Genomic DNA, 11,401 nt, shown 5'->3' with positions numbered 1-11,401 from the left:
CTGACCCCCAACCCCCGAGCCCCGACACCTCTTCGGCCTCTTGTTGACCGAAAAGACCCCAATCCCCGACGCCAGTGACCTTCGACCCCCGATGACACTGACCCACATAGTTATGAGTTAGGTCATATAGTTATGTTAATTATAAAAACATCGTATTTGTGTTGATCGGGTGAATTTCAATGTGCAGTTGTTCGACGACCTCCACGTGCGTTGGACGAGCTCCGCCCTTGCGTTTGTTGGTGAGCACAAATGACTTCTCCTCCTACCCCCTTAATTTGCTCTGTCCCGGTCTTCGTGCCGATGAAACTTGCTAGCTATAGGTTTCTTCAATCATGAGTATGCGTGACCAGTATGCGTTTCCCATTCGAAAAGGCGACATCTATAAATATGCATTTCTTTGCATATTTATAACCGCCATCCTTTCGAATTGTCCAACATTATCCATGGACAGCCCGAGTATGTGTAGATTGGGTTTGTTTTCCCGTATGCTGTGCTCCGGATCCGATGCGGAATTTCGTCAGTGCCTCCCCTGTTGTTTCCCGGGTACACATCCTCTCTGCTTATTGCCGAGACGTGTATCAGGAGAACAGCGGGGAGGTGCTGTCGAAATTCTGCGTCGCATCTGGAGCAGAGCATGGGAAAACGAACCCAGTCTACACATACTCGGGTGGGATTAGGACCTATCTTTACCTATTAGCGTGTAGGTTGCATGGACGTAATAAAACTGACAAACTTGATTAGCGTATGAATATAGATGATGAATTATATATTTATTTCTTGTGCCCCCATAGGGAGCTAGGCAACATGAGTGATCGTGCTTGCATGTACACTGGTCACCCTAGTCAGAAAGACATGACCCATGAATGGTTAACAAAAACCAGGGGGTTTGTGAGAGCCGCATTTGCAAATGGCCAGCATAAAACATGGTGCCCCTGTCCCAACTGCGACAACTGGAAAAAGCAGACAGAGTTTGAAATGGGTAAACACCTGCAGAAGTGGGGTTTTACGCCTAATTATACGGTGTGGACTTTTCATGGTGAGTCTGACCAACGTGCCGGAGCTGAGGTGATTCGTCGTCGCACCGACGAGCATGGTACCGGGATTGAAGACATGGTGCAAGACTTCGATGATGCTCGTGATTCGGACGATGAGATGGAGGAATCTGCAAAGGCCTTCTATGAAATGCTGGAGTCTTCAAAACGTCCTCTCCACGAGCAGACTGAGCTTTGTCAGCTGGATTCCATCGCGCAAGTAATGGCTCTGAAGGCTCAATTCAACCTAGGCAGAGAATGCTACGACGCTATGATGACGATATTTGGACGCTTTCTACCCAAAGGCCATGTACTGCCTGCAAACCTGTACCAGTCAGAGAAAATCCTCCGTGTACTTAAGATGCCCTATGAGAAGATACATGCCTGTGAGAATGGATGTGCCTTATTTAGGCTTGAGTATGCGGCCTTGAACTATTGCCCCATTTGCAATTCTTCCAGGTATATTGTGGTAGACAACGGCATGGGTGAGAAGAATCAGACCAAAATCCCCATTAGTGTTCTTCGATATCTGCCAATCGTACCAAGACTTCAACGTCTTTTCATCGTCGAAGAGACGGCCAGACAGATGACATGGCACAAATTGGGCAAAAGAACCGAACTAGATGCGGATGGGAACAAGATGCTGGTACACACTTCAGATGGTTTTGCGTGGAGGCACTTCGATGCATTACATCAGGATAAATCGGAAGATCCAAGGCAACCTAGAGTTGCCATCAGCACGGATGGGTTCAATGTGTATGGTATGACGGCAGCACAATACAGTTGTTGGCCTGTATTTGTCATTCCACTAAATTTGCCACCCGGAGAGATTATGAAAAGAAAGAACATTTTCCTGACGTTGATAATTCAAGGGCCAACTATCCGGGGAAGAATATGAATGTGTACATGCAGCCGCTTAAGGATGAGTTGCAAGAAGCCTGGGATAATGGGATCAAGACCTACGACGCGGCTACCAAAACAAATTTCAAAATGCATGTGTGATACATGTACTCCCTCTTCTTCTCCTTCTCCTTCTTCTTTTCTTCTTCTTCTCCTCTTCCTTCTTCTTCTCCTCCTCCTCCTCCTCCTCCTCCTTATTTTACTTCTTCTTCTCTATCTCTTCTTCTACGTAGCTTAGACTCATCCAAGAAAGGCTAAATTGGCTAATTGTCCTACGAAATGACATAATTAGCTTAGTTAGCTCCAAAATGGCCTATTTAATAAAAAATGACCTATACTTAGCTAATTATCCTCGAAATGACATAATTAGCTCCAAAAAGGCATTCTTAGCCAATTTAGCCCGAAGAAGGGGACAAGAAGAGAAAAAGAGGAAAAATGAAAGGAAGGAAGAGGAAAAATGAGGAGAAGAAGGAGGAGAGGGAGGAGGAGAAGAAGAAGGAGAAGAAGGAGGAGAAGGAGAAGGAGCTCCTCCTTCTTCTTCTCCTTCTTCTCCTTCTTCTTCTCCTTCTCCTTCTTCTTTTCTTCTTCTTCTCCTCTTCCTTCTTCTTCTCCTCCTCCTCCTCCTCCTCCTCCTTATTTTACTTCTTCTTCTCTATCACTTCTTCTACGTAGCTTAGACTCATCCAAGAAAGGCTAAATTGGCTAATTATCCTACGAAATGACATAATTAGCTTAGTTAGCTCCAAAATGGCCTATTTAATAAAAAATGACCTATACTTAGCTAATTATCCTCGAAATGACATAATTAGCTCCAAAAAGGCATTCTTAGCCAATTTAGCCCAAAGAAGGGGACAAGAAGAGAAAAAGAGGAAAAATGAAAGGAGGGAAGAGGAAAAATGAGGAGAAGAAGGAGGAGAGGGAGGAGGAGAAGAAGAAGGAGAAGAAGGAGAAGAAGGAGGAGAAGGAGAAGGAGCTCGTCCTACTCCTTCTTCTTCCTCCTTCTCCTTTCCTTCTCCTTCTTCTTCTCCTTCTCCTTCTTCTTTTCTTCTTCTTCTCCTCTTCCTTCTTCTTCTCCTCCTCCTCCTCCTCCTCCTTATTTTACTTCTTCTTCTCTATCTCTTCTTCTACGTAGCTTAGACTCATCCAAGAAAGGCTAAATTGGCTAATTGTCCTACGAAATGACATAATTAGCTTAGTTAGCTGCAAAATGGCCTATGTAATAAAAATGACCTATACTTAGCTAATTATCCTCGAAATGACATAATTAGCTCCAAAAAGGCATTCTTAGCCAATTTAGCCCGAAGAAGGGGACAAGAAGAGAAAAAGAGGAAAAATGAAAGGACGGAAGAGGAAAAATGAGGAGAAGAAGGAGGAGAGGGAGGAGGAGAAGAAGAAGGAGAAGAAGGAGAAGAAGGAGGAGAAGGAGAAGGAGCTCCTCCTACTCCTTCTTCTTCCTCCTTCTCCTTCTCCTTCTTCTTCTCCTTCTCCTTCTCCTTTTCTTCTTCTTATCCTCTTCCTTCTTCTTCTTCTCCTCCTCCTCCTCCTCCTCCTCCTCCTTATTTTACTTCTTCTTCCTTATCTCTTCTTCTACGTAGCTTAGACTCATCCAAGAAAGGCAAAATTGGCTAATTATCCTACGAAATGACATAATTAGCTTAGTTAGCTCCAAAATGGCCTATTTAATAAAAAATGACCTATACTTAGCTAATTATCCTCGAAATGACATAATTAGCTCCAAAAAGGCATTCTTAGCCAATTTAGCCCGAAGAAGGGGACAAGAAGAGAAAAAGAGGAAAAATGAAAGGAAGGAAGAGGAAAAATGAGGAGAAGAAGAAGGAGGAGAGGGAGGAGGAGAAGAAGAAGGAGAAGAAGGATAAGAAGGAGGAGAAGGAGAAGGAGCTCCTCCTACTCCTTCTTCTTCTCCTTCTTCTCCTTCTTCTTCTCCTTCTCCTTCTTCTTTTCTTCTTCTTCTCCTCTTCCTTCTTCTTCTCCTCCTCCTCCTCCTCCTCCTTATTTTACTTCTTCTTCTCTATCTCTTCTTCTACATAGCTTAGACTCATCCAAGAAAGGCTAAATTGGCTAATTATCCTACGAAATGACATAATTAGCTTAGTTAGCTCCAAAATGGCCTATTTAATAAAAAATGACCTATACTTAGCTAATTATCCTCGAAATGAGATAATTATCTCCAAAAAGGCATTCTTAGCCAATTTAGCCCGAAGAAGGGGACAAGAAGAGAAAAAGAGGAAAAATGAAAGGAGGGAAGAGGAAAAATGAGGAGAAGAAGGAGGAGAGGGAGGAGGAGAAGAAGAAGGAGAAGAAGGAGAAGAAGGAGGAGAAGGAGAAGGAGCTCCTCCTACTCCTTCTTCTTCCTCCTTCTCCTTCTCCTTCTTCTTCTCCTTCTCCTTCTTCTTTTCTTCTTCTTCTCCTCTTCCTTCTTATTCTCCTCCTACTCCTCCTCCTCCTCCTTATTTTACTTCTTCTTCTCTATCTCTTCTTCTACGTAGCTTAGACTCATCCAAGAAAGGCTAAATTGGCTAATTGTCCTACGAAATGACATAATTAGCTTAGTTAGCTCCAAAATGTCCTATTTAATAAAAAATGACCTATACTTAGCTAATTATCCTCGAAATGACATAATTAGCTCCAAAAAGGCATTCTTAGCCAATTTAGCCCGAAGAAGGGGACAAGAAGAGAAAAAGAGGAAAAATGAAAGGAAGGAAGAGGAAAAATGAGGAGAAGAAGGAGGAGAGGGAGGAGGAGAAGAAGAAGGAGAAGAAGGTGGAGAAGGAGAAGGAGCTCCTCCTTCCCCTTCTTCTTCCTCCTTCTTCCTCCTTCTCCTTCTCCTTCTTCTTCTCCTTCTCCTTCTTCTTTTCTTCTTCTTCTCCGCTTCCTTCTTCTTCTCCTCCTCCTCCTCCTCCTCCTTATTTTACTTCTTCTTCTCTATCTCTTCTTCTACGTAGCTTAGACTTATCCAAGAAAGGCTAAATTGGCTAATTATCCTACGAAATGACATAATTAGCTTAGTTAGCTCCAAAATGGCCTATTTAATAAAAAATGACCTATACTTAGCTAATTATCCTCGAAATGACATAATTAGCTCCAAAAAGGCATTCTTAGCCAATTTAGCCCGAAGAAGGGGACAAGAAGAGAAAAAGAGGAAAATGAAAGGAAGGAAGAGGAAAAAGGAGAAGAAAGAGGAAAAATGAGAAGAAGGGGACAAAAGGATAAGAAGAAGAAGGAGAAGAAGGAGAAGAAGAAGGAGAAGAAGGAGAAGAAGAAGGAGAAGGAGAAGGAGCTCCCGCTCCTTCTCCTTCTTCTCCTTCTTCTTCTTCTCCTCTTCCTTCTCCTCCTCCTCCTCCTCCTCCTCCTCCTCCTCCTTTTTCTTCTTCTTCTGCTCTTCCTTCTCCTTCTCCTCCTCCTCCTCCTTCTTTTACTTCTTCTTCTCTTTCTGTTCTCCTATAGTTAGCTAGGGTTCCACCTAAATGACATAATTAGCTTAGTTTGCTCCTAAATGGTCTGTACTTAGCTAATTTATCTCCGAAATAACCTATATATACACTACTTCATCTAGTATTATTTTTCTAACTTTCTTATTTGTCATTTTGCAGATTACCTTCACTTCACGGGAAGCTTGGTTGATGGAATGCTTGAAGATGATTTCTTGTACCATGGGTTGTATTGAAACTATTGTAGTATATGAATATATGAAACTTTGTATGCACGTGGATGAAACTGGTGTAATATATGGTTTGGTACGGATGTAACTTCCATAATATGTATGCACTATGGATGAGAGTTATTTTAATATGGTTATGAGTACGGAAAGAAATTTATTTATGTCAAATATATATATATATATATATATCCTGATTATTGTTAAAAATGCTGGATATAACAAAAAATAAATAAAAAAGGGGCTGGTTCCCCTCTTTGCCGTCTGCCAACACATGGCAAAGGGGGGAGGCACATGGCAAAGGGGGAATCTGCCCCCTCTCTCTCCCCTCTTTGTCGTCTGCCAACACATGGCAAAGGGGGGGAGGCACATGGCAAAGGGGGAATATGCCCCCTCTCTCTCCCCTCTTTGTCGTCTGCCCCCACATGGCAAAGGGGGGAGGCAGACGGCAAAGAGAGAATCTGCCCCCTCTCTCTCCCCTCTTTGCCGTCTGCCCCCACATGGCAAAGGGGGGGAGGTAGACGGCAAAGAGAGAATCTGCCCCCTCTCTCTCCCCTCTTTGCCGTCTGCCCCCACATGGCAAAGGGGGGAGGCAGACGGCAAAGAGAGAATCTGCCCCCTCTCTCTCCCCTCTTTGCCGTCTGCCCCCACATGGCAAAGGGGGGAGGCAGACGGCAAAGAGAGGAGGCCTGCCGTTAACACTTAACGGGGACGTTGCAATATGTGTCGTCCCATTTATTTTGCCGTCTGCCCCCTCATGGAAAAGATTCTTTGCCGTCCGCTTTGTGAAAGCAGACGGCAAAGAGCCACTTCACCGGATTTTTTTACCATCTACTTTGCCATGAGGGGGCAGACGGCAAAGCCTTTGCCGTCCGTGGTTGCCCCCTTTGCCGTCCGCCTTGGCAGACGGCAAATTTCTGAATTTCAGTAGTGATAGATAATGGGCCTAAATTTTGGCTGAGGGTGATCATGTACTAAAGAGACTCTCGTGGCAAATTTTTAGCTCAAATGAATGAACATAGGTGGCACTTGCTTTGCAAAGTACCACACTATGCAGAAATATGGATGTCGAAGCTCGGATCAAATGAATGAATGGATTGAGCTGAAACTTGGTGTATGATGATAATTTGGGCACATTAAGGCATTGTAAAAATTTCATAAAATTTGGATAAACAAAAATTGTACTTCCTTCACAATGCTCTCTACTAAACAGAATATTGGAAAAAATATTGAGGGAAACAGGCTGAATTAAATGAGCTAAAATTTGGTGGAGTGAGGTTATATGGTCAGTTTCATCCCGTGGTAAATTTTCATCAACTATAAAGCAATATAAAATGTAGTTGCTTCACAAAATAAAAATATTACCAAAAACAAAGATTGGATGATGAGCTCACATGGATTGTCAGATGGGACTAAACTTTTGTGGAGAGCTATGTTTTGGACACATAGAAGATGTGGCAAAATTTCAACTCATGAGGATATTCCTATCTAGTACTTTCTTCACAAAGTTGTTAGCTGAACTCAAACTTTGGAAATTTACTGAGAAAGATTTACTACGCAAATTGTTACGAAAGTTTTCATGAGGCAATGATTTGGATAGGAAAGAGTGCTCAAAAAATATGAGGGTAATCAAAAAAATGGAAATAGCACTTCCTTCACAAAGTGCTATTCAGAACAGAATAGGAATATGAATACTGCTGAATTATTTTTAAACTATGGAAGGAAGGGTTTTAACATATTTGAGGAATATATGATCCAAAGTATTTATGAGAATTTTTTGAGAATTTTTGGAATGACAGAATAGTAGGTTGCTTCACAAACTAGGCGGGTTTGGCGCGTGACATAGAATGGACCCATGAGTGACATGTCAACATAGTTAGAACATGTTACGACATTTTTATAATCGTCGTAAAAGTTATGACGATCTCATATTATGCAGTTACGACTTTTTTGACTCACATCGTCATAATTTATATGTAGATTTGATCCCCTCAAACGGTTTACGACAATCTCGGATGAAATCATCATAGATTTATGACGAATTCATCAGCAACGTCTTAAAAAACATCATGTATGAGCATATTTCTTGTAGTGCAAGCCCACCAGGCACGGGGCCCCCCTGGCCGCACCTGGCAGGCTTGTGAGACCCACAACACTCCACCACCTCCAAATCCAGCTCTATTTAGTTTGTCTCGCCCGGAAAAAAATCAAGGAGAAGAGTTCATCGCGTTTTACAATACGAAGGCGCCGCCACCTCCTGTTCTTCATCTGGAGGGCAGATCTAGAGTCCGTTCTGGGCTCCGGAGAGGGGAAATCGTCGCCATCATCATCATCAACCTTCCTTCATCGCCAATTCCATGATGCTCTTCACCGTTTGTGAGTAATATCATCGTAGGCTTGCTGGACGGTGATGGGTTGGATGAGATCTATCATGTAATCGAGTTATTTTTGATGGGGATTGATCCCTAGTATCCACTATGTTCTGAGATTGATGTTGCTACTACTTAGCCATGCTTAATGCTTGTCACTAGGGCCCGAGTGCCATGATTCCAGATCTGAACCTGTTATGTTGTCGCCAATATATGTGTGTTCTTGATCCTATCTTGCAAGTTGTAGTCACCTACTATGTGTTATGACACGGCAACCCCGGAGTGACAATAGCCGGAACAACTCCCGGAGATGACTGCAGTATGAGGAGTTCCTGTATTCACCAAGTGTTAATGTGTTGGTCCGGTTCTTTATTAAAAGGAGAACGTTAATATCCCGTAGTTTCCATTAGGACCCCGCTACCACGGGAGGGATGGACAATAGATGTCATGCAAGTTCTTTTCCCTAAGCACGTATGACTACATACGGAATACATGCCTACATTAGATTGACGAACTGGAGCTAGTTACTTATCTCTCTGTGTTATAACTGTTGCATGATGAATAACATCCGGCATAATCATCCATCACCGATCCAATGCCGACGAGTCTTTTACTACTGGTCGTTGCGACGTTACTTTGCTGCTACTACTGTCATTGCTACTACTGTTACTCTGTTTCTACCGTTGTTACTTTGCTACTACTGCTGTCACTTTGCTGCTACTGGTTACTGTTGCTACTTCTGCTATCACCCTACTTTGATACTGATACTTTACTGCAGATACTAAATCTTTCAGGTGTGGTTGAATTGACAACTCAACTTCCAATACTTGAGAATATTCTTTAGCTTCCCCTTGAGTCGAATCAATAAATTTGGGTTGAATACTCTACCCTCGAAAACTGTTGCGGTCCCCTATACTTGTGGGTTATGATGGGCCGCCGACGAAGAAGTACCCGCTGAGCGATCTGGACATGCGCCCACCATCTTTCAACACCTGCCATGATAAATAGTAAATAAATTAGTACAACATAAAAAATTGAATGTCTGACATGAATAATAATATGTACACATATAATTTAAGTTGGGATGCATACAAACTAATAATACTATGGATCAATAAATGCATCATCATCATCACTATCACACGTGTCTTCATGAATGACGTGCTCATCAGGTTCAACGGCATCAACTTGTGGAAGGCCTTTCTGTAATCGTTCAAGCATTGACAGGTCATCCGCAACAATAACCTCTTCTAGTTCCGGCTCTACTGGTTCCGCCTCAGGGGTGAAGTTGGATTCACTGTTGCTCTCTACTTCCATGTTCTAGGGTGAAGCACAACGGTTCTTGAAACGTTTCTTGGAACAACGTGTTTCTTGGAAGAATTCTCCGTCATATCTGTCTGGGTTAATGTGAGGTTCATAACCCTCTTCATCTGGGGGAGGTGGTCTAATATGTGGCGGCACTTCATAAACAACACGTCAACCATTCATATTATTATCAGTTTGGCATGCCCACGGTAGATAGAAAACTTGGGTCACCTATTGAGCCATAATATAGACATCGGGAACATCTAAATGGGTGCTTGGTTTGATTTCCACTAGCCCTATATGTTCATGAGTCCTTCTAGTCTCCTTCGGCTGGAACCAATAACATTTGAAGACTATGACCTTTGGTGGGTTTTCACCATAGAATTGAAGTTCATAAATTGCTTTAACTCTTCTAAAATCCTCAATACCACCTTCACAGATAGCACAGACACAACAATTTGTAGATTTCCGGTCGGGCATAGATAGCTCTTTGCCAAAGGTACGAAAGTGATATACGTTGATGTTGTATTTCTCAAATGAAAGGACCTTATAGTCAAAACCATTAGCGGCTTGTCTCAATTCAGTGTCCACAGACTCTAAATTAGCCTACATGTTTAATACGAAATGATTGTTGCATTAGCCGAAAGTTAGAACAAGAAATGAAATGGTCCATTATTGATAATTACTGTTTGTTTGAAGCATGATATGAAACCGGATAGCCGCCTCCATGTTTTTCCAGAAGCTCATACTCTTCGACAAAATCATTTTGTATCACCACTCCATCCGAGAATTTGGCGACGTATCGGTTGTATCAGATATCCGGGAATAAGATCAATCCAAAGGAATTACAAGTTGTGAAAAAATGTACCGAGAACTTACTCGATGTACGGCCGCACTTCTGTTAGGTTGTTGAAGACATACAACGAAATGTTCCTCCATTCTTCGACATCCAACGCTATTGGTTTCAAAGCATCGGCTGGTGTGAGCTTCCCTTTGAATAGGTTGAGGTTGGATCAACCTTTTTTAGGGTCGGCATCATTGTTCTCAGGCTTCGGATTATGCAAATGACGATTTTTGGCTTCGTAGTGTGTTGTCACAAAGTTAGCCACCTCCTCGGTAATGAATGCCTCGACCGTCGATTCTTCAATTCTACGTTTATTTTTACATTTAGCTTGAAACGTCTTCTGTATCCTCTCAGTTTCGAAGCACAAATGATTTTGCATGGGCCCAATCAATCTTGCCTCGGTCGGCAGATGTAAAATCAAATGCTGCATTGGATTAAATAAGCCCGGTGGAAAGATCTTTTCTAACTTGCACATCAACTCCGGCACCAACTCCTCCATGTTATCTACCACGCCAGACGATAGTTCTTTCGCACAAAGAACATGGAACAAATAGCTCAGCTCCGCGAGTACTAGCCATTCATCCTCAGGAATAAAGCCACGTAACATCACAGACATTACCCGCTCAAGCCATATGTGCCAATCATGACTCTTGAGACCAAACATTATTGTTTTTTCAAGACTCGCTCCCATATTTATATTCGCTGCATACCCATCGGGGAACATCAAGTGCATTTTGACCCACAAGATAATTTCCCTCATAGCTGGCCTTCCAAGATTGAACTAGACCTTTGGCTTCGACTAGTTCTGCTTTCCTTCCGATTCTCGCATGTTTTATAACGGTATATGACATAGTGTCTCTTGATTGTCTCTAGCCTTAGTATTATCCTTTGACTTCCCATCTATGTTGAACAATGTACCAAAAATGGCGTCTTCGATATTCTTTTGAGTGTGCATCATGTCGATATTGTGTTGAAGAAGGAGGTCTTTGAAGTAACGCAGATCCCACAAGCTTGTCTTGTGAATCCACGCGTGTTCTGAATTATACCCCTTGAAATACCCTGACGCTCTAGATGAGGCTCGAGGGCGCTTAACTAATCCAGGATCTGTTGGCCTGTCAACGTGGGTGGTGCCAAGGTTTTGACAACTTTACCTTTGGTAAAGTTCTTCTTGTCTTTTTTGAACTGATGGTGAGGATCCAGGAACTGTCTATGCAAGTCAAAGCAAGAATACTTCCCACCCGCGTGCAACCAATGAAACTGAAGAGTTGCCTTGCAC

The sequence above is a fragment of the Hordeum vulgare genome, chromosome 7H, assembly GCF_904849725.1.
Source record: "Hordeum vulgare subsp. vulgare chromosome 7H, MorexV3_pseudomolecules_assembly, whole genome shotgun sequence".
In the NCBI taxonomy this organism is placed as follows: Eukaryota; Viridiplantae; Streptophyta; class Magnoliopsida; order Poales; family Poaceae; genus Hordeum; species Hordeum vulgare.
The sequence above is the reverse complement of the archived record's forward strand: the minus strand, read 5'-3'. Positions refer to the sequence as shown.